The sequence below is a fragment of the Equus caballus genome, chromosome 11 (assembly GCF_041296265.1).
Source record: "Equus caballus isolate H_3958 breed thoroughbred chromosome 11, TB-T2T, whole genome shotgun sequence".
NCBI classification, from domain to species: domain Eukaryota; kingdom Metazoa; phylum Chordata; class Mammalia; order Perissodactyla; family Equidae; genus Equus; species Equus caballus.
This window is the reverse complement of record NC_091694.1, coordinates 4,560,524-4,584,509: the sequence shown is the minus strand read 5'-3', so window position 1 is coordinate 4,584,509 and position 23,986 is coordinate 4,560,524. Positions and strand designations below refer to the sequence as shown.

The following is a 23,986-nucleotide window of genomic DNA, read 5'->3' as shown; positions in this document are numbered from 1 at the left end:
TTGCTTCCCTACCAGTCTCCCCTTTTGTCGAATAAACAGTCCTAAAGCCCAGAATGAATGAAGGGCTTGGAACATATCCATTTCCTAGTCCCTGGATTTGAGCCTTCCCAGCTCACAGTCCTCTGCTAGAGAGAAGGGCTCCCTCCTCCCCCAGCTCCCTCCTCTCCCAGCTGCCTCCTCCCCCAGCTCCCTCCTCTTCCAGCCCCCTCCTCTCCCAGCTCCCTCCTCTCATATCTCCCTCCTCCCCCAGCTCCCTCCTCTCCCAGCCCCCTCCTCTCCCAGCTCCCTCCTCTCATATCTCCCTCCTCCCCCAGCTCCCTCCTCTCCCAGCCCCCTCCTCCCCCAGCTCCCTCCTCTCATATCTCCCTCCTCCCCCAGCCCCCTCCTCTCCCAGCTCCCTCCTCTCATATCTCCCTCCTCCCCCAGCTCCCTCCTCCCCCAGCCCCCTCCTCTCCCAGCTCCCTCCTCTCATATCTCCCTCCTCCCCCAGCTCCCTCCTCTCCCAGCCCCCTCCTCTCCCAGCTCCCTCCTCTCATATCTCCCTCCTCCCCCAGCTCCCTCCTCTCCCAGCTCCCTCCTCTCATATCTCCCTCCTCTCATATCTCCCTCCTCCCCTAGCTCCCTCCTCCCCCAGCTCCCTCCTCCCTCAGCCCCCTCCTGTCCCAGGCCCCACCTTCCCGGCTCCCTCCTTCCGGCCCCATGCCTCACTGTGCTCGAGGCCTCCTGAAGTCTCATCTTCTCCCACATTAGACAGTTAGATGGCGTTGGCCTGGCTTGGCGGAGATGATAATTACTGCGTTAGCCCAGTGGCCTGAAGAAAGATTGAGGTGGGGGGGTGGACTGAGAACATGGAGAAATGAAGGTTCTTTATTAAATGCAAATGTTTTTAAATCACTGTAATTAACTGGAATGGATACCACGGATCACAGGCATAAAAGCTAAGTGGGCTTTTGTTTCAACTGTTTGTCATCTATTTAAAAGGGTCAGTGGGGACGAGAACACACAGAGATGTTCCCTCGCTCTTCCGGTTTGCTTTGGCCTGGTGAAGGCTTTCTCCAGCACGTGTGTGTGCCTGTTCACACACACCCCTCCCAGCCCCCCCCCCCCCCCCACCGTCTCTGTCTCACACACAGAGACACTCAGTGGGGCCCGGCCTGAACGGGTCCCGACTGGCAGGGGGCGTGGGGTTCCGTCAAGCATCCCTAGAAGCCTCTTCTGAGGCCGCGGTGCCTCCCGCACCCAGGCCGCGTGGCAGGCGGCCTCGCAGTAGAGGCACGTGGGTGCCTTTGCCGGTAGTCTGCCTCTGGCCACCGTGGGGCAGGGGCTGTATCCATGGAGACGCTGCCCCAACCCCTTCCTGGTCCTGTGAAGAAAGTAGGAGGACAGACTCCCCCTCCTCCCGGGAATGTTGGCCTCTTGTCCACTTGGACAAATTCCTCCCCAGTTTCAGGGCAGCGGGAAGGAGGCAGGGTCAGACTGTGGCGAAGCGGGCAGGGCTGCTCGGAGAGGCTTGGAAGGGGCCCCCTGGCAAACCCCTCTTCCCACCTCTCTCCCGCCTGTACCCAGAACGCTTGGGGGCAGCGGGCCCGCAGCCTGCCCACAGGTCGTGGGGAGAGAGCAAATAGGACAGGAGCTCTGTCTGCAGCAGCAAGGTGAGGAGCACTCCAAGGCAGCTCTGGGCCCACGCGAACCCGGCAGCTGGAATTGCCCCTGCAGGGCTGAACCACTGCCACCCCTGTCCCTTTGCAGGAGAACCCATCCCCTATGCGGCCACATAGCCAACGGCTCTGCTGCTGCATGAAGCCCAGGCTCTGGGGCCTGACAGCCAGGTGCCCACCTTCAACCCAGCCGCCACAGCCCCCACCCCATGGCCAGTTTCCCCTTTTATACTCCTTGTCTGTCCTCCCTCCCCAACCCCCTCACCTATTCGAGCCAGGGGGAACCGAAAGGGGTCGGGAGGGAGATGGTGTGAGGCTCCGTAGACGGTGGGGGAGGCTGGCGATGTTCCTGGCAAGTTCTTTGGGAACCAGAGACCCACTTCCTCCTCCAATAGAATCCATGTTGGGGCACTAGGTTCTCCAGTGTTCTGTTTCAGGTCGCAATTTAGCTGCACCCTGAGTCCAGCCAGGACCCTGACCTGCCTGAGAACAAGGCCCTGAGGCCCTTCCAGGCCCAGTGCCTGCACAGAGTGTCACCTTCCAGGAGAGGCCTTTCCTTTTAGTGTGGTCAGTGGAGAAACCCAGGTTTCTAGTTTCCAGGTCCACTCCCAGCTCCCCACCCCTAGCACTGCCCACTGCTCCCCTCTCAAGAACTCCTTCTCTTGGGCAACACTCTTCTGCCTGAGTTCTCTGGGCCGGTGACTTTCAGACCTTCTTGGCTGAGAACCACAATAAGAGATGGATGACACCATGTCCCCAGCCCTGTAACACACGTGGACACATGTTTGTAAACAACTGCAATAAATGTCACAAAAAGCCTAACCCTTTCACGGGCCTTGCACATTGATGTTTTCTATTCTATTCTATTTTCTCTTTCTAATGTTATCTTTTCTGTTCTATACTATTTATGTTTTTCACAGCCCACAACTGGGATTTCACCCGCTAGTGTGTCTCCACTCACTGTTTGAAGACCACTGCTCTAGGCTAGGTCGTCGCTCTCTCGGTGATGAACCTCGCTTCGGCAGCTCTCTGGCATCAGACAGTGGAGCTGCTTGCAGAGACCTCCCAGTCCTTTGCTCTTCCTTGCTCACAACCCAGAACAAGCATCCAGAGGAGCATTCTAACCTGACCTCTGATGCGCCACACCGTCCTTTCTTTTGGCCTTCTCTCCTGGTCACCTTCTTTTCCGGCATCACGAAGCTCCCTCTTTCTCTCCTCTTACTCATGGTTTCCTCCCAGTTTTCCAAACTCTGGAAACTTCTTCGTTATTCAGAGAACATGACTTGGGACTCCACCATCTTGAGAGATGATGGCCAAGAAATCCAGCTGATTTCAGTTTAAAGATTGAGTTTGCGTGCCTGGCCAGCAAGGAGACACTCCATTTCTGTAAAGGGTTTCGCAGGAAGGAGGGGAGCTGAATGTTTACTGAGCAGCTACTAGATGTCTGGAGCTCTCTGTGGATGCTAAGGGCATCATCTCACTCATTGCTCTCAAGAGCCTCATAAAACAGGATCTTATTACCGCTGTTCCACCAGGAGACTCAGAGAAGAGGTCAGTCACCCACGGCCGAGGATGAACTCAGGTCGGGTGGGGCTGAGGGGTGGCAAGGCTCACACTGGGCAGGCAGGCCCAGGAGAGAAGAGCCGATTCTTCCCACAGGGGGCTGTGCATCCCTCGGGATGGGCATCACGGCAGAACAGGTCTCCAGGCAAACAGGCATCGTTGTGTGAAAGAACATGGACCAATCTTCCCAAGGGCTCCTGCACACCCGTCCCAGGAGGAAATTTCCAAGGCGAAGTCAGGGAGAGGGATGAGGGAGGTGAAGAAAGAAACGGCGAGAAAGAGGAAAACAGAGCAAGACAGAAGCAGAGATCAAAGTAGAGGCAAAGAAAACTATCATGCCTCTTAATAGCACATTTTCTCCATTGGAAAGTAAACACTTTTTTCACTTTCTAACATTCTCGAAATCGAGGTACAGCTTATAATCAATGTCAAGAGAAACTTGTCAGCTTATGGTACATCTTACAATCACGGTGAGCGGGAACAGAGAAAAACAGTGCAGTTCAAGGCCGCCCCTGAGGCTCGCGAGGTGAACATCACTGGGCCGTCCCAGCTTCCTGGCGGAGCTCGCAGATTCCTGCAATTCTGCAGCCTGTTCTGGCATGTTATCACAGGGCTTTGCACAATCTGGGTACCATGCCTTTAGCCACGCTGACTTCTGGAAAAGGAAATTGGGGGGCCATAATTATATTTTTATTTGCACAATCTCACGTATCTATTTTCAAATGTGCATTGCCAGCAGTTGGGGGCTTTTTTTTTCTTTTCTTTTTGTTTTTGGGTTTTTTTTGCAGTAGCAATTAACCTAATAAGCCACCTCTCATTCCTCTGGTACATTAACTACCCCAGAGAACATCAGAGAAACACAGGGCTTTGCAGTCATTCACGCACCTTCAGAAGCCAGGCCGAACAATGGGGGTTGTTTTCACTGTGCAATGCTGGCAATTAGAGAGAAGAGGCCCCTCAGGTAGCTGTTGCGAAAGGTCCCTTAATTTGACTCTGTTTCACACAGTCCAATTTTCAATAAAATGAGGCACTTCAGACTGTCCCTTAGGAAATCACCTCGGAGCCCATAATCCCTAGTTCTTCCTGGGGGTTATTCTGTCTACAGTCCTCCCTTCTGATCTGTTTGCATCAAACCAGCCCTCCTTCTTTCCGCGTGCTATTTACCCAGGGACGTTTCCATGACCAGCCTCCGTGCCCCATGGCAATATCCGTCAAGTGCAGCCCTTTCTCCCTCGTTCCATTGGCACCTCCCTTCTTATCATTATTTTTGATGATCTGCCTGAACTTGCTTCTCTTTCCGACTGTCAGTGGAAACCCAAAGCAGTGTTTGATGGTTTATTCATTATTTACTTATTTATTTATTGAATGGTATTTCTATTGCAAATACGTTTTTTCCAGAAGCAGAAAGAAAAATATACTCCAGCTCCTTGCCCCCAAACTCTGATATGCACTGTGTATTCTTGTGCATCCAAAAGCGCCCAAATTCTCTGTGAAATGTCCTCCCTGGGCGCTTCTGTGCTACGTTTGCTTTTTGTCCCCACATTTCCCGCCTTGAATCTTGATCTGGCAGTCCAGGACCAGACAACAGTAAAACTCGACCTTCCTTCAGACAGAATTCCCTTCCGATGGAGCTAAAATTTTTCCACTCTGGTACCCAGGAAATGCGGGTGCTTCCCAGAGAGCCCCTGTGCAGGCTTCAGAGCTGGCTGCTGTGTGCTCACATTTCTCTGGCAGGCCTCCGGCGTCGATAGCTGGGCCTGGGTATCAAAGAGCATGTCAGGGATTTGAGTTCTGCTGAGTCAGCCTCACCCTCAGCTGCTTCACGTCATGTGCGCGAGGCACACCAAGATGCTAACAACTTTCCACTCTTCGCTCACGCCACTTGTGCAAAACTTAGCTCAGGAATCCGTTCCTCCAGAAAACCTCCAAGAGTCCAGGCTCAGCTCCCTGCTCTCCTTTAGGCTCGTGTACCAGATACTCCGTGCTCCTCCGAAGGACCTGTCGGTCTGTGTCCCCAACAGGACAGAAGGCTCTTCAAAGGGAGTGTATTGGAAAATGCTCCTCCAGCTGCAAGTGACAGCAAACCAAACCCACGGGATTAAGCACAAGAAAATGTCTTGGCTGCAGAGGCTGAAGGTGGGGCTGGCTTCAGACGTGGCTTGATGCAGGAGCTCAGACAATATTATCAGGACTTGTTGCTGTCCAACACTCGGCATAAGTCCATTGGCGTCCTTCCCAGACGGACTCTCCCCTCATACGCTCTCAGCTTCATGTCCCGTGGGGAAGAGTCTGGTTTCCCATTAGTTCAAATAAAAAGAATGGAACAGAGTCTCGTTGGGCTTGACTGACTTCCCTTGGTTAGATGCCCATCTCGCAGCCAGTCCCTGTGACTGGGAGGGGGGACTGTTGACTGAACCCAGGAGTTCGCAGGAATCCTATTATAGCAGTGATAGTATCAGCTCATTGTTAGTCATCTAAAAGGAGGGGGTAATAAAAATCGGGGTGACTATTGTCACAACAAGGGGAAGTGATGCTGAGCCACAAAACCACCACTGCCTGCTGCTGGCAGGGGACTGCTCTGATCCGTGCTCATCCAACACACAGCATTTCGAGAACTAGGAAATTATGAAAATAAAAACAGTTACCAATAATCTCACCACCCAATAGACCACAACCACTAGCATTTTGGGATGCTTTTCCTTCCAGTCTTTTTCCTATGTTTACACGTTTTTCTGCAGCTGTGGTCACAGTACCTATATGTTTGATGTCTTACTTTTTTCACTTAACGCTTCACTTTTCTCAGTAAACCTACAGCTTTCGTAAACAGCGAACGGCTGCATCCTAACACACTGAGCTGATGTACACTAACCTACTGAGTCACTTTATGATGGGCTGGTTTAACTATATGCTATTTAAAAATACAACCTGAAGCATTTTTAAACTTTGAATTGGGTGTAAGAGGCAATTCTTTAAAAGGTGGGTGATAATCTGAGCCCTGGAAGCCATCAGGCTGATCCCAGATTCCCGCGCCTCCTCCTGGTTCTCCTTAGAACTGTGGCGAGTGGAGGACGCCTTGTCTGGTATTCTGGATCCTTCCAGCTTCAGCCAGGGAACCACACTGGGCTCTCTGGTGATAAATTCATCACAGCGATGTGGCCGTCCTCCTCAAATTCTCTTCAGGGAACAATTTTCTGAGGCCTCACATGGTGCCTAATTGACAACTTCCTTTAATGGGCTGGGGTGATGACTCTTTCTTTGAGCCACAAATGATGATGGATGGAGTTCCAACAGGACAAGGTCTTCAGTTGATTCTCACCTTCATTATTTTAATCTCTCTCTGAATGATTGTCTAATGGGTCTGTATTGCTGTAAAATTGCGTGAATGGTGGGTGGGTGTCCATAAATCCCTCAAAATCACACGGGGTCCCTCCACGTGATTAAGGAGGCTACCGAGAGGCTCAGTTAAAAGTTTGTCCAACCCGTGGGTGCGCAAGGTTGAGGACAACTGGGAGAAGGGAGCATTAGGCCTGACTATAAAGGGGCCAGACGACTTCGGGGCACCCCAAATGGTTCTGAGTCAAATTATATTTGCTCCCCGTGGGAAGAAATAAGAAGCGAAGGTCGAAATGGCGTTTGGAGACTGTCAGGAATGCAAAGGGTTGCCAGGACTTAATGACAAAGTTGTCGATTGATTCATTCCTTCATTTAGCATTTTACTGGGCTCGTTGGTCTGTGCCAGACACTGTGCCAGGCCCTGGGAAATCAAGACGACGGGAAGGGCCCCAGCCCTCCAGAGTCTCACATGTGGGAGGAAAAGTCGACAATCCAACAGTGACCACGTTGATCAAAGTGCTGTTAAATGGACGTAAGCTAACAGGGCTGGCCTCGTGGGCGTGGGACCTGTGCAGTCAGAGAGCCCTGCACGTAGCGGGACCTCCCACTGGGTTTAATGATCTGCTGGTGGGCATTGTGACCCTCAATTTCATTCATCCTGCAAAGACTTATTGAGTGCCTACTATGTGCCAGGCACTCCTCTGGGCAATGAGGACAACACAGACACAAGCCGAGGCCAGGAAATAGCAAATAACTGCTCGTTTGTTTGTACAGCCTACAAATACCGAGTGACCACGTACCATGTCCCACCACCACGGGCACCTAGGCCGTGCGGGGGTTAATTTTACATCAGCTTGGCTTGCCTAGACTATGGAACCCTGTTGTTCAGTCAAACGCCAATCTAGATGTGACTGTGAAGGCGTTTTTTCAGATTTTTTAGATGGGATTAACATTTAAATCAGTAGGCTTGGAGTAAAGCAGGTTACCTTCTGTAATGCAGATGGGCCTCATCCAATCAGTTGAAGGCCTTAAGAGGAAAAAAAACTGCCCCCCCTCCCCCCCCCCACTTGAGGAGGAAGGAATTCTGCCTCCAGACTGCCTTTTGATTCAAGATTGCAAAATCAAGGCTACCCTGGGCCTCGAGCTTGCCAGCCTGCCCTGCCCATTTCAAACCTGCCTGCCATGGAAATCGCCTGAGCCAATTCCCTTAAATCAATCAATCAATCAATCAATCAATCAATCTCCCCATCTCTCTCTCTGTATCTATTTATCTATCTGCATTTTTCTCTCTCATTCTCTCTCTCTCTCTATTTCTCTCTCTTTTTCTGTATCTGTCTTTCTCTTTCTCCCGTTGGTTCTGTTTCTCTGCAGAACCCTGACTAGTACCACAGTGCATGAGGCATGGCTGCTGGTTCTGTTAGCCTCCCTGCTCCCGGCCTCACGGCTGCCAGAGTCAGGATGGAAAGGGATGGGGCTACTGAGCGGGGGGAACGCATCTGACCACTCCCCTACTCAAAGTTTCTACCACAAACAGCCGCAGGAGCCGCCCCGACCTGTGCCAATGGTCGGCCACAGGTGTCGCCTCACTTCCCTCTCTCCAGGGGCCCGAGGTGTGACAGCCCTGCACCCTGCACCTTGCCTGAGGAAGACAGGCCTGCTTTCCTCCTGACGGCCATTGTATCCGGCGTGAGTCGGCCGCTGATGGAGGTACCCTGCAACAGATAAGGCCCCTAAGTCAAGCCCAATAGAATCTCTCAGGCTGCTAATCACAGCACTGTTGGCACTCCACAGCCAGCCATCTCCAGCACTCACACAATCCCCACAAAGGGCCTGTGGCCTGCCGGGTGGGGAGGTTGCTGCAGCCATCTGGATGAGGTGTAACAAGGTCTTTTAGTGATAAGTACAGGATTCTCCAAAGAGATTTTTGCTGGAATGTCAGGCTCTGCTCCTTTTTCTTTTTTTTTTTTTCTGCATTGAAACGCGTGTCATTGCTCCAGAACACTGTTGTCTTCTGGGAACAAACACAGAGGCCCATTGTTTACACTGCCAATTAAGAGCCATGATTGACCCCAACACACAAAGGCCTGGTTGTGCCCGGACGGCTGAGGGAAGCGTCTTGGATCTTTTGACACAGGTGTTTGGACAGAGGAGCCTGGGCTGGTCATTTATGGGGTTCTGGAGAGCCATTTTCTCCTGCTCGGCCGAGCTGACAGTGCAGCCGGGAGCCAAGAGGGCAGGTCTTAATACTTGTTCTGGTGGAATGGCTCCAAGGGCACATCTCACCCTGGGGCGGCGGCTGTCCCTGAGGTCATGTAGCATCTCCTCCCTGCAGAGCTGGAGAAGGAAGTTGGTTTGAAGGGACAGCAGGTAAACTGAGGCTGCTAAAGTCTCTCTGGCTCAGCAGGCGGATGTTTGCATGCTCCTGACCAATGGGGATCTTTTGTCACCATGATGTCAGTCACTGGGCAACACAGGGCCATCACGAGCAAAGCATTGGGGTCCATGAGCCCCAGAAATAAGCTCTGCCAGGTGACAGAGGCTCCCACAGGCAACACCAAACTGCTCTTGACTTTCTTGCAAGAAAGTCAACCCGCTTATTTCGCCTGCTTTAAAAATGAAGACTAGTGGAAATAAGATTTTCCCAAATAAATGCAGCAGTTACTAAAATCTGTTCTTCAGGGGTAAATTTTAATCATTGAACAGATGGAAGAAAGCAAAGGGGTGCACTTTTTCTAAACAACATTTGTAGCAAAGCAGTGCTGCCCCTACAAAAGCTTCCTTACCTCATCACCGTCAGCATCACTAAATGATGTTAAGAGCTCCCAGGCCCGATCAGAGATGAGGACATAGATCTAAGACTCTTTTGCATCTAGTAGGGGATTCATTACATAAATTATGGCAAACTCATTTGATAAAACACTATGTCCGTTATTAAGACGGTTTTTATAGAGTTTATTGTAATAGCAAGAAAAATTATAATGTGAAAAAGTTTCTTACTCTTAGACTAAACATGTTTCTCTTTTCCCTGGAGAGTCATTCAAAAACAATTCGTAGAACATGAACATGTCTATGGTTTTTTAAATTATGCTAAGATATGAGTCGGGAAGGAAACACATTCAGATGTTAACATAGTCTTCTTTGAGGAGTGGGATAATGTGATATTTTTCTTCTTTCCATCTTTCTATATTTTCTACAATTTTTCATAAAGAGCATGTGTTATTTTAGTCAGGAAGAATAAAATAAACAAAAATAAACAAACAAGAGGTTGCTATGATGAGAGAATAGGGTGGGAACTTCATTATCTGGCTTCTCCCTTGTTCCAGTATCACATTATACCCCCGGTCTGACAACTGGCAGCTGGGAACCCTGCCCAGGCAACAAAAGATGGACATCCAGGACCTCTTGGCTGACTCCAGATCACACCAGATGCCAAATTCAGAGGGCAACCTCTGAATTTCACCAGGTTTGGGGGATTTTTTCCCCGCCTCTGGATACACACATACACATACACACACACACTCATGCACACACCAGAATCTACACATTTTAGTTTGTGGAATTCAACATAGGTGGCACCCCTGCAAGAAGCAGGTTCACAGGGTACCTTCTCCTTGCAGAAAGATGGACTCCTTTCATACGTGTTGGAATCCCAATTCTGTTCTTCTCCAAGGGACATTGACCCTTGAAGCCTAGCTGTGGTTGAAACAGATTTCAGTAGTAATTTCCACAGTCATGCTTTCCAATACAAAGGCTGCGTTCCAGAGGCATCCTTGAGAGTCAACACAGGGCACATACCCCAGTGTCCTCCCCTGGGTCTGAGGGTAGGATGGGTCCCCAGGAGGAGGGAGCACCCCGCTCCCAGGAGATTGGCACACACTGTGACAGGCTCTAGGTAAACCTGCCCTCCTTTCCACCGCATCGACTCATTGAAATCTGTGGTTTGGACAGCTGCAAGAAGCCTGTGAATTTTTCTCTGGCCTCTCTCCCCTAATTATTCACTCTGTTGATTTTAGCAAGAATTACAGCTGAGTATCTGAAGTCAGAACTGTTTCCGTTACTCAAAGCGCTAAGAGGAATCTTCTTCCATTCCTGAAACTGGCTTCCCCACCTTTACATACACGGAACCCTGAGCCTAGAATGCTCGTCCTCCCTTGTTGCCCAACACACACCTACTCTTTAGTTCCAATGTCACATCTTGATGACGCCTTCCCTGACACCCACAGGCAGAGGTGAACCAGCAATGCTTGGTACAGAAAACCATTCATTCACCCTCCAAATACTCCGAGCACCTGTTATGTGTCACACGCTGGGAGACAGCAGTGAACCAGTTAGACGTGATTCTGCTCACGTGGAGATGGATGGCCTCCTAATAAAATGACCCAAAGGAAACCAGTGGAACGCAGCCCCACTGTGGGAGCAGAGCAGGCACCTGAGCTTCATGCCGCACCACTGGGGACATAGTGAGGAAACATCTGGGTGGAGACTGAGCTGAGACTCCCTTCGGCTGACTTTAACAATGGGCCGAATGTGGTTGGTGATGTGTGATTCAAATAGTATTAAAGATGAACTATTATCTGAATGTTAGCTGCCCCCCCCCCCCCCCAAATCTTCCTATTCCTACTTCTGGTCTTCTATTAATCACCCGCTAGTCATCTGAGTCACTTTGACCCCCTTCTCTCCTGCCCTCCCACCAGTGACCAGGTTCACGTCTCTCTCTGAAATGCCACTAACTCTTTCGCCACGGCCACCACCCTACCTATGTCCACATTCCCAACATTATGTCTTTCCTTCCTTCAACAAACATTCATTCCACACCTACAGTGTGCCAGGCACTGTGCTGGTGCTGGGAGAGAGCAGCAAGCAAAGGAACAAGATCTCGGCTATGGTGGGAAGTGCAGACTAGTGGGGAGAGACCAGCATCAACTAGGGCCCAAATGTAAATGTGAGTGAGAAAGTTGATAGAATAAATGAATGGATGAATGAATGCATAAATATCCAGTTGCTAGGACTGTCCTATGATTCTCGCTCTGATCCATCCTACAATGGTGCTGCCAGGATAACCGTCCCCTACAACAGCTTTTCTCATGTCTCTCCCCTGCCTAAAACTTTCAATGGCTCCCTACTGCACACTAGACTAAGTTCTAATTGCCTAGCCTGGTGGTTCTCTGTGCTCTAGTTCCAACCTGCCTTTCTAGCTTTCTCGCCTTCTAACCCTCTAGGATAACGTGTGTTTATCGTAACTACTGCTCTGTTTGCTTTGCCTGTCTAGAAAACTCACCTCCAATTCTGCGGTTGAAATCTTATCCATCCGAGGGAGGGGAAATGTGTAGGATTTTGGGATTTGATATAGAAGAGCCAAATCCTGATCTTTTAAAGTAGGAAGTCATGATATTAAAATAGAAAAATCAAGAAGGAAGAGTATAAATCTATATATTTTCTTAACTATGAAGCTAAATGGGAGAAGAAACAGCTAAAGGACTCGAGAGTGGTTGCTCGTAGGGGTAGAAATCGAGAGTGAGGAGGGAAGCGGCATGAGACTGGGGGTTTTTTGTTTGTTCTTTTTTGTTGTTGTTCTAAGACTGGGAATACGTAATTACCTTTTTAAAGGCATGAGTTAGTTTGTTTTATAAAAATTGTTTTTAATGCCTAATGTAGCAAGATAAATGTAAATAAGAACTAAAGTATTAAATGAGGTGATGTACATAAATTGCACAGAGCAGCGCCCGGCATGTAACACGCAAAGAAGAAAAGGTGATCATTACTTTTGTCTTTTCTATGAATCCTGCCACGAAGCAGAGGCGGGAATGCGGATCTGTGCTTTTTCACACTACATCGTGTGGCGACCCCTGCAACAGCTTCCTAAGTAATTTCTTTGCCTTCAGTATTTCTCTCCCTTTATTACACCATCCTACCAGTCAATGACATATTCATCTTCTTAACACCGTTTTTCTCTTGAAATCCCTATCGAAAGACTTTACAAAGGTTTTCTAATTTGTTTAAGGCCAATGTAACTCTGGGACATACAAACCCCAAACTCTCAAGGGCTCCACCTAATACGAGTACATTGTTCATTCACCTGGACCTCCTGGTTTGTAGGAGATTTTTCTCTTCTTGATGTTTCAGGAACATAGCCACTTTTCATTTCAAGGCTCCCCCAGTCCCTGGGACCCTGAAGTCCTCTGCATCCAGGCAAGAGGAGGAAAGAGCAAGAGGAGAAGACACAACTGCTTCTCAATTGTTTTGGTGTAGAAGTGAAGCCCATCGCTTCTGCTTACATTCTATTGGCCAGAACTAGTCACATGGCCCTACCCAGATGAGAAGGAGGTGCTGGGAAATGTAGTCCCTGGTTGGACATACTGTGGAGGACAGAATGAATTTTGGGGGAGGCATCTCTGCCACATTCACTACCTACAGAGCCACATGCAGAATCGTGGCTTAGCCCAACGGTTCACTTACTTATCCAAACTGTGCGGTTCCTGCCTCCCAGCAGGAGCCTTCTGTGGTCCCAGCCACCAGATCTTGTCATCATCTCTCCCACTTGGTTCTGTTCATTCTAAGGGGCACATTCCATCCATCTAAATACAATTGGGTTTTTCAAATGCAAATTTCCTCTCCTCTTTGAAGATCTTTTGCATATCTATGGCCATCGACTGATTGAATCACTGAAACTGAATTTCTGAGTCACGGAGTTTGAGAGTTGGATGGGACTTTAGTAATATGGTCCAATCCCACTGATATAAGGAAAGAGAAATGGGACCCAGGAAAGCTAAGGAAACCCCCAATACATGGCATTTCCAGCAGATTTGTTTCTCCTGCAAGCCAACAATTCAGCAGGAGCCTCAAAGGCCATGGCAGGGTGTGATTTGAATTTTGCTGAGCCATGAATTTGAATCATATGTGCTGGGAATAAACCTAGCTGACCTCTGGGCACTTGCATCTCCATGTGGATTTGTTGTTATGTGAGCCAGCCCTCAAGATGGCCCCATGAGCTCCACTTTCTGATATTCACAACCTGTGTAGGCCCCTCCCACACTGAGCCAGGGTTGGTCAACAGCCTATGGCAGAAGCGATAAGGTGTTGCTTCCGAGGTGGGATTATAGAGGACTTCAGCTCCTGTTGTGGGGTTCTCTTGCTCTCTCGCTCTTACATCAATGACTCTGAGGGAAGGCATGTCCTGAACGGCCCTATGGAGGGGTCCACATGACAAGGAACCGAAGCCTCTTGCTAATAGCCATGAGGGGGGGCTGGGAGCAGATCTTCCAGCCCCATCCAATCCTCGGAGATCACAGACTCAGCCAGCAGCTCGACCACAACCTCATGAAAGACGCTGAACCACAGCCACCCAGCTAGGCTGCTCCTGGGTTCCTGACGCTTGGAAACTGTGTGATATAACACGTTTGCTGTTCGAAGCTGCTAAATTTGGGATGATTTGTTACTGAGCAACAGATAACTAACATAGTCATTTTCATTGTCTATTCACAATCACATATGGATTTTGGTTTACTTGGGAGGGGGAGAAAATTGAAAATTATATAATATAGTATAGCTTTTTTTTTTTTTTTTTTAATTTGGGTTCTACATTGGTCTCAGGAAATGTCTGTTGTAAATGTCAAATATTCTGGTATTTCCTTTGTGCGTTGTCCCAAGTCCCCAAATAATGGGGACAGTACTCAAGAAGAAAAAAAAGACAGAGAGGAAAGAAGAAAGGAGGAAGGATGGGAGGGAGGGAGGGATGGAGGGAGGAAGGAATCCTACCCATGCCTCTAAAGCTGTTGGAATGCCACGTCCTATGGAGCTTTCCTTGGTCCACCCCTCACACGTAATCACTAGATGTCACTTCTACAGCAGTTTGATGCTGATTCTCTTATGACCTTTACCATAATTTCTCTTAATTCCTTCATTAACTCAACAAAGAAATATTTATGGAGCACCCAGAGCCAGCTCTGCTCTGGGTGCCTGAGATGCATCAGTGAACAACACACAAAGATCTTGCATTAGCGGGGTTTACATCCTAATCGGGGAGACGATAAACAAGAAACACAATAAAAAGCAAATTATATATCATGGAAGGTGACAAATGCTGCAGAAAAAAGTCGGAGCAGAACAAGGAGGTAGAACAGCTGATGTCTTTATCAGTGCCCTCTGTCAGTGGCTCGCAAGGGGCGGCCGGTGGCCTTGGAGTGTCTGCAGAGCTTTGCATATGCCAGGTGCTTACAAACATTTGCTTCATTCATGCAAGGATGAAGGAGCTAGCCCCAGGATGGGGCGTTCACTCCTAGAGCAAATCCAAGAGTTGCCGGCTGCAAATGCAGAGACCTGCCCCTAGTTGATCCTTAGATGAATGAGCAGATTTGGGCCACAGAGAAGCCCAGGTAGGGGACAGCCTGTGAGGGATCCTGCCTTCCCCTTCAAGGAAACCCTGCAACTTGAACCACCTGATCTCTCCCCCGCTACAGCAGACTGCCTGTCTGGCAGAGCCGGATCAAAGAAACAGCGGTGCCCCAAAGCCTTCTGCCCAGTGTCACAGGACCCAGATGAATACTGAGCCAGCCTCCTGTACAGGTAACATCCTCACCATGACTTCATCAGTCATCTTACGTTCTGGACCCAGATGACCTTGCACAGGTTTTCACCCCTGAGTCTGGTAGGAACAGACCCACAGAAAGATAGCACTGTGTGATAGAAAGTGCCCACGTGTCCTGGCCCAGGCTTGCCTCCACAACATCCAAAATGTCACCTTATGATTCAGACCCAAAGAAACAAAGACAAACGGACTATGCCTCCCGTGGTTTAGCTACGTGGTTCCGTAGAGTTTGGGGGTTGGAATGTGTTTTAATAACAGGCAAAGATACAAGGAGTATGTTTTCCTATTAGGTTTAATACACCATAGATAATAAATTAAAATGCAATACTATTAATATAGAACAAAACAGTAATTTGTATTCAAATAGCTATTGAGTTCCAAAAGATCTAGAAACAGAATTTTAGACCCAGAAGGAATGTTAGGTTACTTTCAACTTCATCCAAAAAAACCCCAAAAAAGGTAATGCCTTCTTTTTTTTTTTTTTTCTGTTTTATCTCCCCAACCGCCCCCTGTACACAGTTGTACATCTTAGTTGCAGGTCCTTCCAGTTGTGGGATGTGGGACGCCGCCTCAACGTGGTCTAATGAGCGGTGCCATGTCCAAGCCCAGGATCCGAATCCTGGGCCGCCGCAGCGGAGTGCGTGAACTTAACCACTCGGCCACAGAGCCGGCCTCAAATGTAATGCCTTCTATTTTTTGCAGACCACCCCCTCATTGCACACAGACACCCACACACCCACACCCACACACACGCACACAGGTCCACATGCACACACACAGACTTATGCGCCCCTGCAGCCATCTCCACTGCTTCCCTCTGCTCTCAGGAACAGAATGACCCCTAGCAGCCCCTGCACACAGAGTCCGACTCCCCTTCCTGATCTGTCCAAACACCTTTCTCACTCCATATTCAACCCCTTTCAACAAACAAACATCTTCCTCTTTGCTGTCCTTCTGACTGGCTCTTTCTTCTCAGCATGTTAACACATTCAAGTCTCTCCTTTAAAAAAAGCAAACCACAGGGGCCGGCCAGGTGGCGCAGAGGTTAAGTTCACACGTCCTGCTTCGGTGGCCCAGGTTCGCAGGTTTGGATCTCGGGTGCAGACCTACGCACTGCTTGTCAAGCCATGCTGTGGCAGGTGTCCCACATATAAGGCAGAGGAAGACAGGCAAGGATGTTAGCTCAGGGCCAGTCTTGCTCAAAAAAAAAAAAAAGCAAAACACAACAAACCAATGAGAAGCCGCTTTCTCGGTCTCACACTCCTCTCTAGTCACCTTCCCTCTTTCCACAGCTCTACTGGTTTCCCGTGGCCGCCATAAGAAAGCACCACGCACTAAGGGCTTAAGCAACAGAAATGCATTCTCTATAGTTCTGGAGGCCACAAGTCTGAGGTCAAGGTGCTGTTAGGGTTGGTTCCTCATGAGGCTGTGAGGAAAATCTGTTCCACGCCTCTCTCCTAGCTGTTGGTGGTTTGCTGGCAATCTTTGGTGTTCCTTGGTTTGTACACGTATCACCCCGATCTCTGCCTTCATCTTAACATGGCCTTCTCCCTGTGTGCACGTCTGCATCCAAATTCCCTCTTTTTATAAGGACGCCAGTCATATTGGATTAGGGCCCACCCTAATGACTTCACCTTAACTTGACTATATCTGCGAAGACCCCATTTCCAAATAAGGTTACATTCTGAGGGACCAGGGGTTAGGACTCCGGCAAGTCTTTTCTGGGAGACACAATGCAACCCATACACAAGAAACTTAAAAACGTGGTCCCTCCCTACTCCTACCCTTCATCCGCACTCCACCCCACCCTGCAGCCTGCTGCCCCTTGGCTCCCGCACTTCCCTTGCTAAAGACAGAATGACCTCATGGTGGCCCAATTTGATGGGTGCTTTCCTGTCCTTATCACATGGACCTTACTGTCATGCTGTTGACTGCTTCCATCTTCCTCAAACTCCTTCCTCTTTTGGCCTCTCCAGTTTCATGGGGGCATCACCTGGGATTCCACATCTCGGACAGTCCCTTCTCAGATTCCCTTAGGACTTTCTCCTCCTCCTCAGTGTTCCTCAGGCTCCATGCTCAGCCTTCTCATGGTCTCTCCTAACCCACGCCCCAAGCAAATCATCTATGCCCCTGCCTTCAACTTCCACCCCTATGCAGACCACACCGGATAGATTTCTCCAGCACACACCTCTCTCCTTACTTTCAGATCTGACCATTGCCACTTGCTGTTCACCAGGTGCCTCCAAGTCCAAATGTACCCAACCAGACTCGCCCTTTCTTCCTCAAAGTCCCAGCTAAGGCCTCTGGCCTAACCTCCCCTTCCTCCTGGAGCCCCTGACTCACCATCCATCTACCTCTTACTGGGCAAGAAAACCGCGCAACACCCTTTACTGTCTTCCTTATTCATCATATGTCAGTCACCAAGTCCCCAGGAGTCCCCTGGAGTTAAAATTACCTTTCAAATGCATCTTTTCTCTTTCACCTCTGTTGCCACTCTGGTTACTTCCATAGGTTCTAATTTCCTGGCCACACGACTTTGCAGGCCTCCCACCTTGTGCCATGGCCTCCTGCCCCAGCTTCCCTGTCTTCTCCTCCTCCTCCTTGTCATCCACCACAGTATTTCCACAGAGATCTCTCAGACAGCCAAGTCAAACGTTTAGGATCATTCAGGGGCTCTTCACTGCTTTCAGGACAAAGTCCAAACTCCTTAACCTGTCATGAGATGTTCCTTATCATCTGGCCCTGCTCATCTCTCTGGTTTTCTTTCCCTCCCTTCCCCTTATACGTGAGCTATTCCAACCCTATTGACACTTTGCAGTCCCCTGAAAGTGCCATGCTGCTCTCTTCTATTTCCTTTACACTGGCTGTTCCCTCTGTCTTCGATGCCCTTCTATCACTTCTAACCATAGCTCCCCCTTGCATCCTTCAAGACTCAGATCAGAGGTCCTTCCAGAATGACCTAGGTCTCTCCTGCTGCCCTCTTCAGCACCTCATATGCATTATAATGATAAATCAACCATGGCTTTCAGCTTAAATCCCCAGCACCCAGTCCGCTGCCTGGGACACAACACAAGTTCAGTAACAGTTCAATGAGAATCTCCAGCTCAGTGAGGAGGACAGAGGAGGAGGCTGAGGCCCGGAAAATGGCCTAAGGTCAAACAACCAGTACACTGTGGAGATGAGATTCAGCCTTGCTTTTATTCGAAGGCTCTTTTCTCTATTCCAGTATTTTCCTCAGTGCAGGGGAAGGACAATTGCATCAGAATCACTTGGGGAGCCGGTTAAATACGCTGCTTTGTGGGCCTTGGCCTGGGCCTGGATGAATCTGTATGTTAAACAAGCCACCTCGATGATTCTTAGGAACAGCGTTTGAGAACCAACGCCTTATGCCTTGCGGCCTGTCTGAAAGGCCTTTTAAGTTTATCACATTTTTTTAAGGCCAAGTCAGTTGCTATTTACTGGTGAGAAGCAGGGAGAACTGAGCCCCAAATCCATTACGTTTTCACTGAAAAGCAAGGATTTGTTGGAGTCCTGAAGCTTTTCCTTTTAAGAGTCCACCATTAGGATGCAAATTCTACTTGCAGAATCAAGAGACTGAAGGATGGAACAAGGGACTTCAGCAGGGAGCAAAGCAGCCCTGTGTGGTAGGAAGTGGCTGGGAGTGGAAAGAAGTATCATGCACAAATAGAACCCTAAAAAAGGTGCCCTTTATTATTTGTTGTATTCTCAAATTTTGGTGTGCACCAGAATCACCTGGAAGGTTTGTTAAGACGCTGATACCTGGGCCCCACCTCCAGAGTTTCTGATTCCATAGATGTAGCAGTTGGGTCCAAAAAGTTGCATTTCTAACAAGCTCCCAGGTGATGCTGACGCTGCTGGTCCAGGGAGCACACTTTGAGAACCGCCAAGTTAATTCAGTCCTCATGGCCGATGCAGTAACCTATTCTGCAATATCCGTGGAGACAGGGCTGTGATCGCCCTGGCTTTCCACTTAAACCAGCTGTGAATCTTGTAACATTTCAAGCAGGAGTTTCTATGGATAACCCTCATCATTTTTCCTTGAATGGAATCAAAATTTGTCTCCAAACCTTCCACCCATCGATCCCAGGTCTGCCTTCTAGGTTCTCACAGAGTACACTGTGCCCATTTCTACATGGGAGTTCTTTAAATAGTTGAAGGCAGCCATCCTGTCCCGCCTGTCGCTCCTTCCCTATACCAGCCTCTTCTGCTCCTTTAGCCACTGCTCAATGACTGGAAGATTTCCATCAGCAACCTGCATTCTCCCCAAGACAGTCTTTGAGTTTGTCGATTTCTTTCTTACACCATGGGGCCCAGAATTGGTCTTAATATCCCACGTGGGATCTGACCAGCTCAGAGTACAGTCTTTGGAAGCGGACACTATTTTAATGTAGACCGTATATTTTTAACACACCATTTCGCACATTTAGCCATGTTGAGCATGTGGCTGCCTAAAACTAGAATTTTTTCACATGAGCTTGTGTCCAGCTAGGTCTTCATCTGTCCTTAACTAGCTGACTTTTTAAAAAAGATTATTTTATTGAGGTCAAATTCGTTTATAACATTGTGCAATTTCAGGTGTACACTATTATGTATCAGTTTCTGTAAAGACTGCATTGTGCTCACCCCCAATAGTCTATTTTTTATCTGTCTCCATACATATGTGCCTCTTTCGTCCACCCAACAGCTAGTTGACTTTTTAACTTAAGAACTACATGTAACATTTAATCCTCTTACACGTAATTCTGTTGATTTTGCTCATTTTTATAGCTTATTAACTCAGACCTTAGTTATGAGGTGACAGTGGCAAGGCTGATAAGGGGATGACAGACCCCAAAACTGCACTTACCCATTTTGCAACTTTGCTTGGGGTCTTTGCTTATACCTCATTCAGTCCAAACAGCCACTAATAAGTGACATTGTGTTCTGCAGTGTCCACTCTCATGCATGATATGCCTCAATGTTTCTGGATCAACTGTAATTTCAAATATTCTTTCTACTGTCCACATGCCAAACCATGACTCTAATTTTTATTTTGGTGAGGAAAATTGGCCCTGAGCTAACATTCATGTCAATCTTCTTCTATTTTGTATGTGGGAAGCTGCCTTAGCATGGCTTGGTGAGCAGTGTGTAGGTTGGTGCCTCGGATCCAAACCCGCAAACCCGGGGCTGCCTAAGCAGCGCCCAGGAACTTAACTACTCCTCCACCAGACGGTCCCTCCATGAGTCTAATTTTTGGTTCAGAAAATATGGTCAATACAAGCACTGCCTTTTTCCCTATTTCCTAAATAATGTAATTTTGGTTCAATTTTCCAAAAAGTGAAGTTCTGCTTATTAGATTGGTCCACGCAGGTACCCGGATTCTTCGTTGATTTAGCAATCTACTTAGCAGACGCTGCATATTTTGAAGATATTATTTTGCACTCCCTCCTGGAGCAGATGATAATACCTCTATCTTTGAGAAATACAAAAGATGCAGATTTCTCCGCAGCCAAGAAGTAAGTTAACATAAATAAAATGAATGGAAAAGGCAGAATCCTCTATGTCAGCTCCATCGGACTTCAGACCCTTCTAAGCGATGTGGGTTTTCCGGAGGAGAAATACACAACACAGACAGACATTTGAAGGCAGATTTAGAGAGTGGTTTGTGAGTCTGACTGCCGAGGGCTTAAAACATGGCAGTAAGGAAAAAATAAGCGCACCGAGCTCATGGGACCGCGAAGGGAAACGAGAGCGGGGAATTTGTTGTGTCTCTTTCATCCACAGACGTTTCGGAGCATGACCCTTGCGGTAACAAAATTACATTGCGAAAGTAGTGTGTCATTATCTGCTCTTCAAGATGGGGACACGTAGACAGGGAATGGCCTCCTTCAGCATGAACAACTTTCAAGCAGCACCGCTGAGCCTCCACTGCACGAAGAGGAAAGCTGGCCTGCTTCCACGATCCTCCACGAAAATGGAGACAACTCTTGGTTTCAAAATCTTCTCCTGACTTGAACCGAAAGTTAAAAAGGGACTTTTTAAAATTGCACATCGCTCCTCACCTTATCTACGATTAATGACTAATGTCTCTGGAAGAGGAGCGGAGGAATGGAGGACCACGACGGGGTACCGAGCGCGGGGAAAGACCGTGCTGTGTGGAGCCGGAGCGCCCGGTTCCGCCCGGACAGCCGTTGGCGCGGTGGGGGCGGCGCTCGCGCTCCGGGGCAGAAGGATGTCTCCCCGGGGGCTGTTGCGCAGCGAGGCTTGTTTGGCTCGCTGCAGGGCGCTCCCCGGGGAGCGGCTGCGCGCAGGGTCGGGCGGGGAGGCGCGCGGCGAGCAGGATGCTCCCGGGCCGGGCCGGCGCGTGTACGTGTGTGTGCACGGTGGGGAGGTGCAGAGCGTGTGCACGGCACGGGCGGGACGCGCGCCAGTGCGGGTGCCGGGCGCCGCTGCAGAGACGGCCGGCGCCTCCGGGTGAAAATAACGTGCAAAACCCGGGCCTGGGCGTCGCGGGGCGCCGGCCAGGGGAATTCCGAGCGGACGCACAGGGCCGGGTCCGCGCCCCGGGGTCCAGCGTACTAACGCGGAGCCACAGCACCCAAAGACCGGGAAGGACGCCGCGCGGGTCTCCACGCACCTCAAGCGGAGGGCGAGCCACCGGGCCTAGCGCGCGCCCGCTCGCTCCCCGGCGCGCTCCCCGCGCGGTCTGGGGAACCTAGGCGCGGGCAGGTATTAAGGGGGAAGGAGGGGGCGTGGCCTGCCAAGACAAGCCAATGGGCCGGGGAGGGGCGCGCGGGGGCGGAGCTCAAGTGCAGAGCGCCGATTGGCCAGCCTGCCCTCCGGTATGCAGATACGGTGGAGTCACGTGCCGGGGGCCGGGACAACTTCCTGTTGGAGGCCAACGCGGGGCGGGGAAGGGGGCGCGAGCGCCCCGTCTGGCTGCAGCGGGGGGAGGGGGGTTCTTGTCAGTTAGAGCAACAAGATGGCCGCGGTGGCAGCTCCGCACCTCAGCGCGACGGCCCCGGGAGCCGCAGCCGCCGCCGCCGGCCCCGCCGCCCCGCAGCCCTGAGCGCCGCCCCGGCCGTCCCCGCCGCCCCTGACAGGGCCGTCCCCGCGCCCGCCGCGCTCCTGCCGCCGCCGCCGCGGGCCCGCCCGAGCCGGAGGCGGAGGGAGCGCAGCCGGCCGAGCGCCGAGCGCCAAGCGCCGCCGCCGCCGCCGCCTCGGATCCCGGGCCGCGCCGGAGCTGCCGTCCCGCCCGCGGGCGCGAGGAGCGAGGCGCGTCGCGGCGTCGCCGGGGCCGGACCTGGACCTGCCGGGACGCGCCGCCGCCCACCCGCCCGCGCCGCCGCCGCCCGCGCCGGGACCTGAGCCCGCGGCGCCGGCGCTGAGCGGGCCCCCGCCGCCCGAGCGCCCCGCAGGCCCCGGGGCGGCCACTCGAGTCGTGTTCGCCGCCGCCGCCAGGCCCGCGCCGCCGGAGCCCCACCGAGGAGCCGCCGCCGCCGCCGCCGCTGGGGACGGAGCCCAGGTGAGCGCGCGCCGGGCCTCGAGCCGCAGCGGCTGGCCGAGCTGGCGGCGTCGCCTTTGTTCGGCCGGGCCCGGAGCGAAGGGGTCGCGGTCCCGGCGGGAAGGGGTGCGCGGCGCGGGGCCGGGGCGTGCGTGCGTGCGCGCGGGGCCGGGGCGCGGGGAGCCCGCGCGAGGGGGCCGGGTGTGCGGCCGCGGCGGCTGCGTGTGTGGCGCTCCTGTTCTGAGACTGGTGCCCTCGGTGGAGTGGGGCTCTCCCCGAACGGGCACGGCCGATCCCGCGTTTCTGATGGCATGCACGAGCCCAAGTGCTTTCGGTGTGGGGCCTCCGGGGCCGTTGTCTGGGGGAAGAGCAAGCCCGGGCGCGCTTTGGGGGAGCGTGGGGGCCCCCGCGGCCTCCGGCGGGGCTGGAACCAGGTGGGCTGCTCGCGGTGGTGCAGGCTGCGGAGCGATGCGCACGAGGAAAAGGAGCCGCACCGCAGCTGCCCTGCGATCACATCGCGTAACCCGAGCGCCTTGGTGCCACCTCTGCTGGAGCGACGCGTCGTTCGCACCTTTACCTTGTGGATGAGATTTAGCTCATTGATTCGCCGCTGTTAACATGCACTGAGGCGAGTAGAGGGGTTCTCTGCCCGTTGACCTGGCGGAGAGACCATTCGCCTGCGGGTTGTACGGAGCTTTGGGAGTCTCACCGAAGATGCAGGATCGCTGCCTCGATGTCACGGGGCGGGGGAGGAGGAGCCGCAGATCCTGGCTGCACCTATTTCGTTTTAAGGCGCTCGACGGTATCAGTGATTCTGTACAAAATGAGTGGAATTGTCTCGAACCTTTGCCTCTGTCAGATGAAACCTCCATTTGAGTGGTTTGCTCGGTTATGTCTAGGCATGAACTGCGGATTCTGAACTCAAAATGGTGCTCTGTGGATGTCCAACTTGAGCATCCTTAAGGACTTGCAAGTTGGAGGCGTCTGACTGGTTGAATCCATTGTGTCGCTGAGGTTCGGGTCTTCTGGCTGTGTCCGGTAGTGTCCTCGCCGTGCTGCGGCCGGGATAGGTGGTCAGTCTACGAGGAGCGCTGTGTAGAGGCTGCTACGTTTCTGAACGTATTTTGACCCTGTCGAAGGCTTATGTTATGCAAGTTACTCGCTACATTTAGAATTGAGTAACTGGGGAAGAGTCGAGACACTGGAAATGTGGCTTAAGTGATCTCAGAGGACAGTGGTGGCCAGTTTGAAATGTGTAAGGGGTGCTGACAATTACGTGCATCGATTCCAGCCCTGCTTCAGTACTGTGTGAAAGAATAAAGGATAAAACTTAGCCCCAGGCCA

The 23,986-nt window shown here is 51.1% G+C and overlaps 1 protein-coding gene and 1 long non-coding RNA gene across 4 annotated transcripts in view; one reads left to right on the top strand and one right to left on the bottom strand.

The window, feature by feature from the left end:
• Nucleotides 1–846: 846 nt before the first annotated feature.
• Nucleotides 847–23,380, bottom strand: LOC138916093 (uncharacterized). The gene is made up of 2 exons (XR_011422788.1): nt 23,220–23,380; nt 847–3,876 (listed from the first exon to the last, which is right to left on the bottom strand). It is a non-coding gene; the product is annotated as an uncharacterized lncRNA (long non-coding RNA).
• The window catches only part of TNRC6C (trinucleotide repeat containing adaptor 6C), a 141,104-nt gene continuing 139,538 nt past the window's right edge, over nt 22,421–23,986 (top strand). Inside the window, exon 1 of one of the 3 annotated variants that reach the window (XM_023651937.2) lies at nt 22,421–22,663. The gene's annotated coding sequence lies outside the window, so the exon portion shown is untranslated. The remainder of the gene's footprint in view (nt 22,664–23,986) is intronic. The other 2 variants (XM_070225884.1, XM_070225891.1) reach the window with 2 other exon arrangements.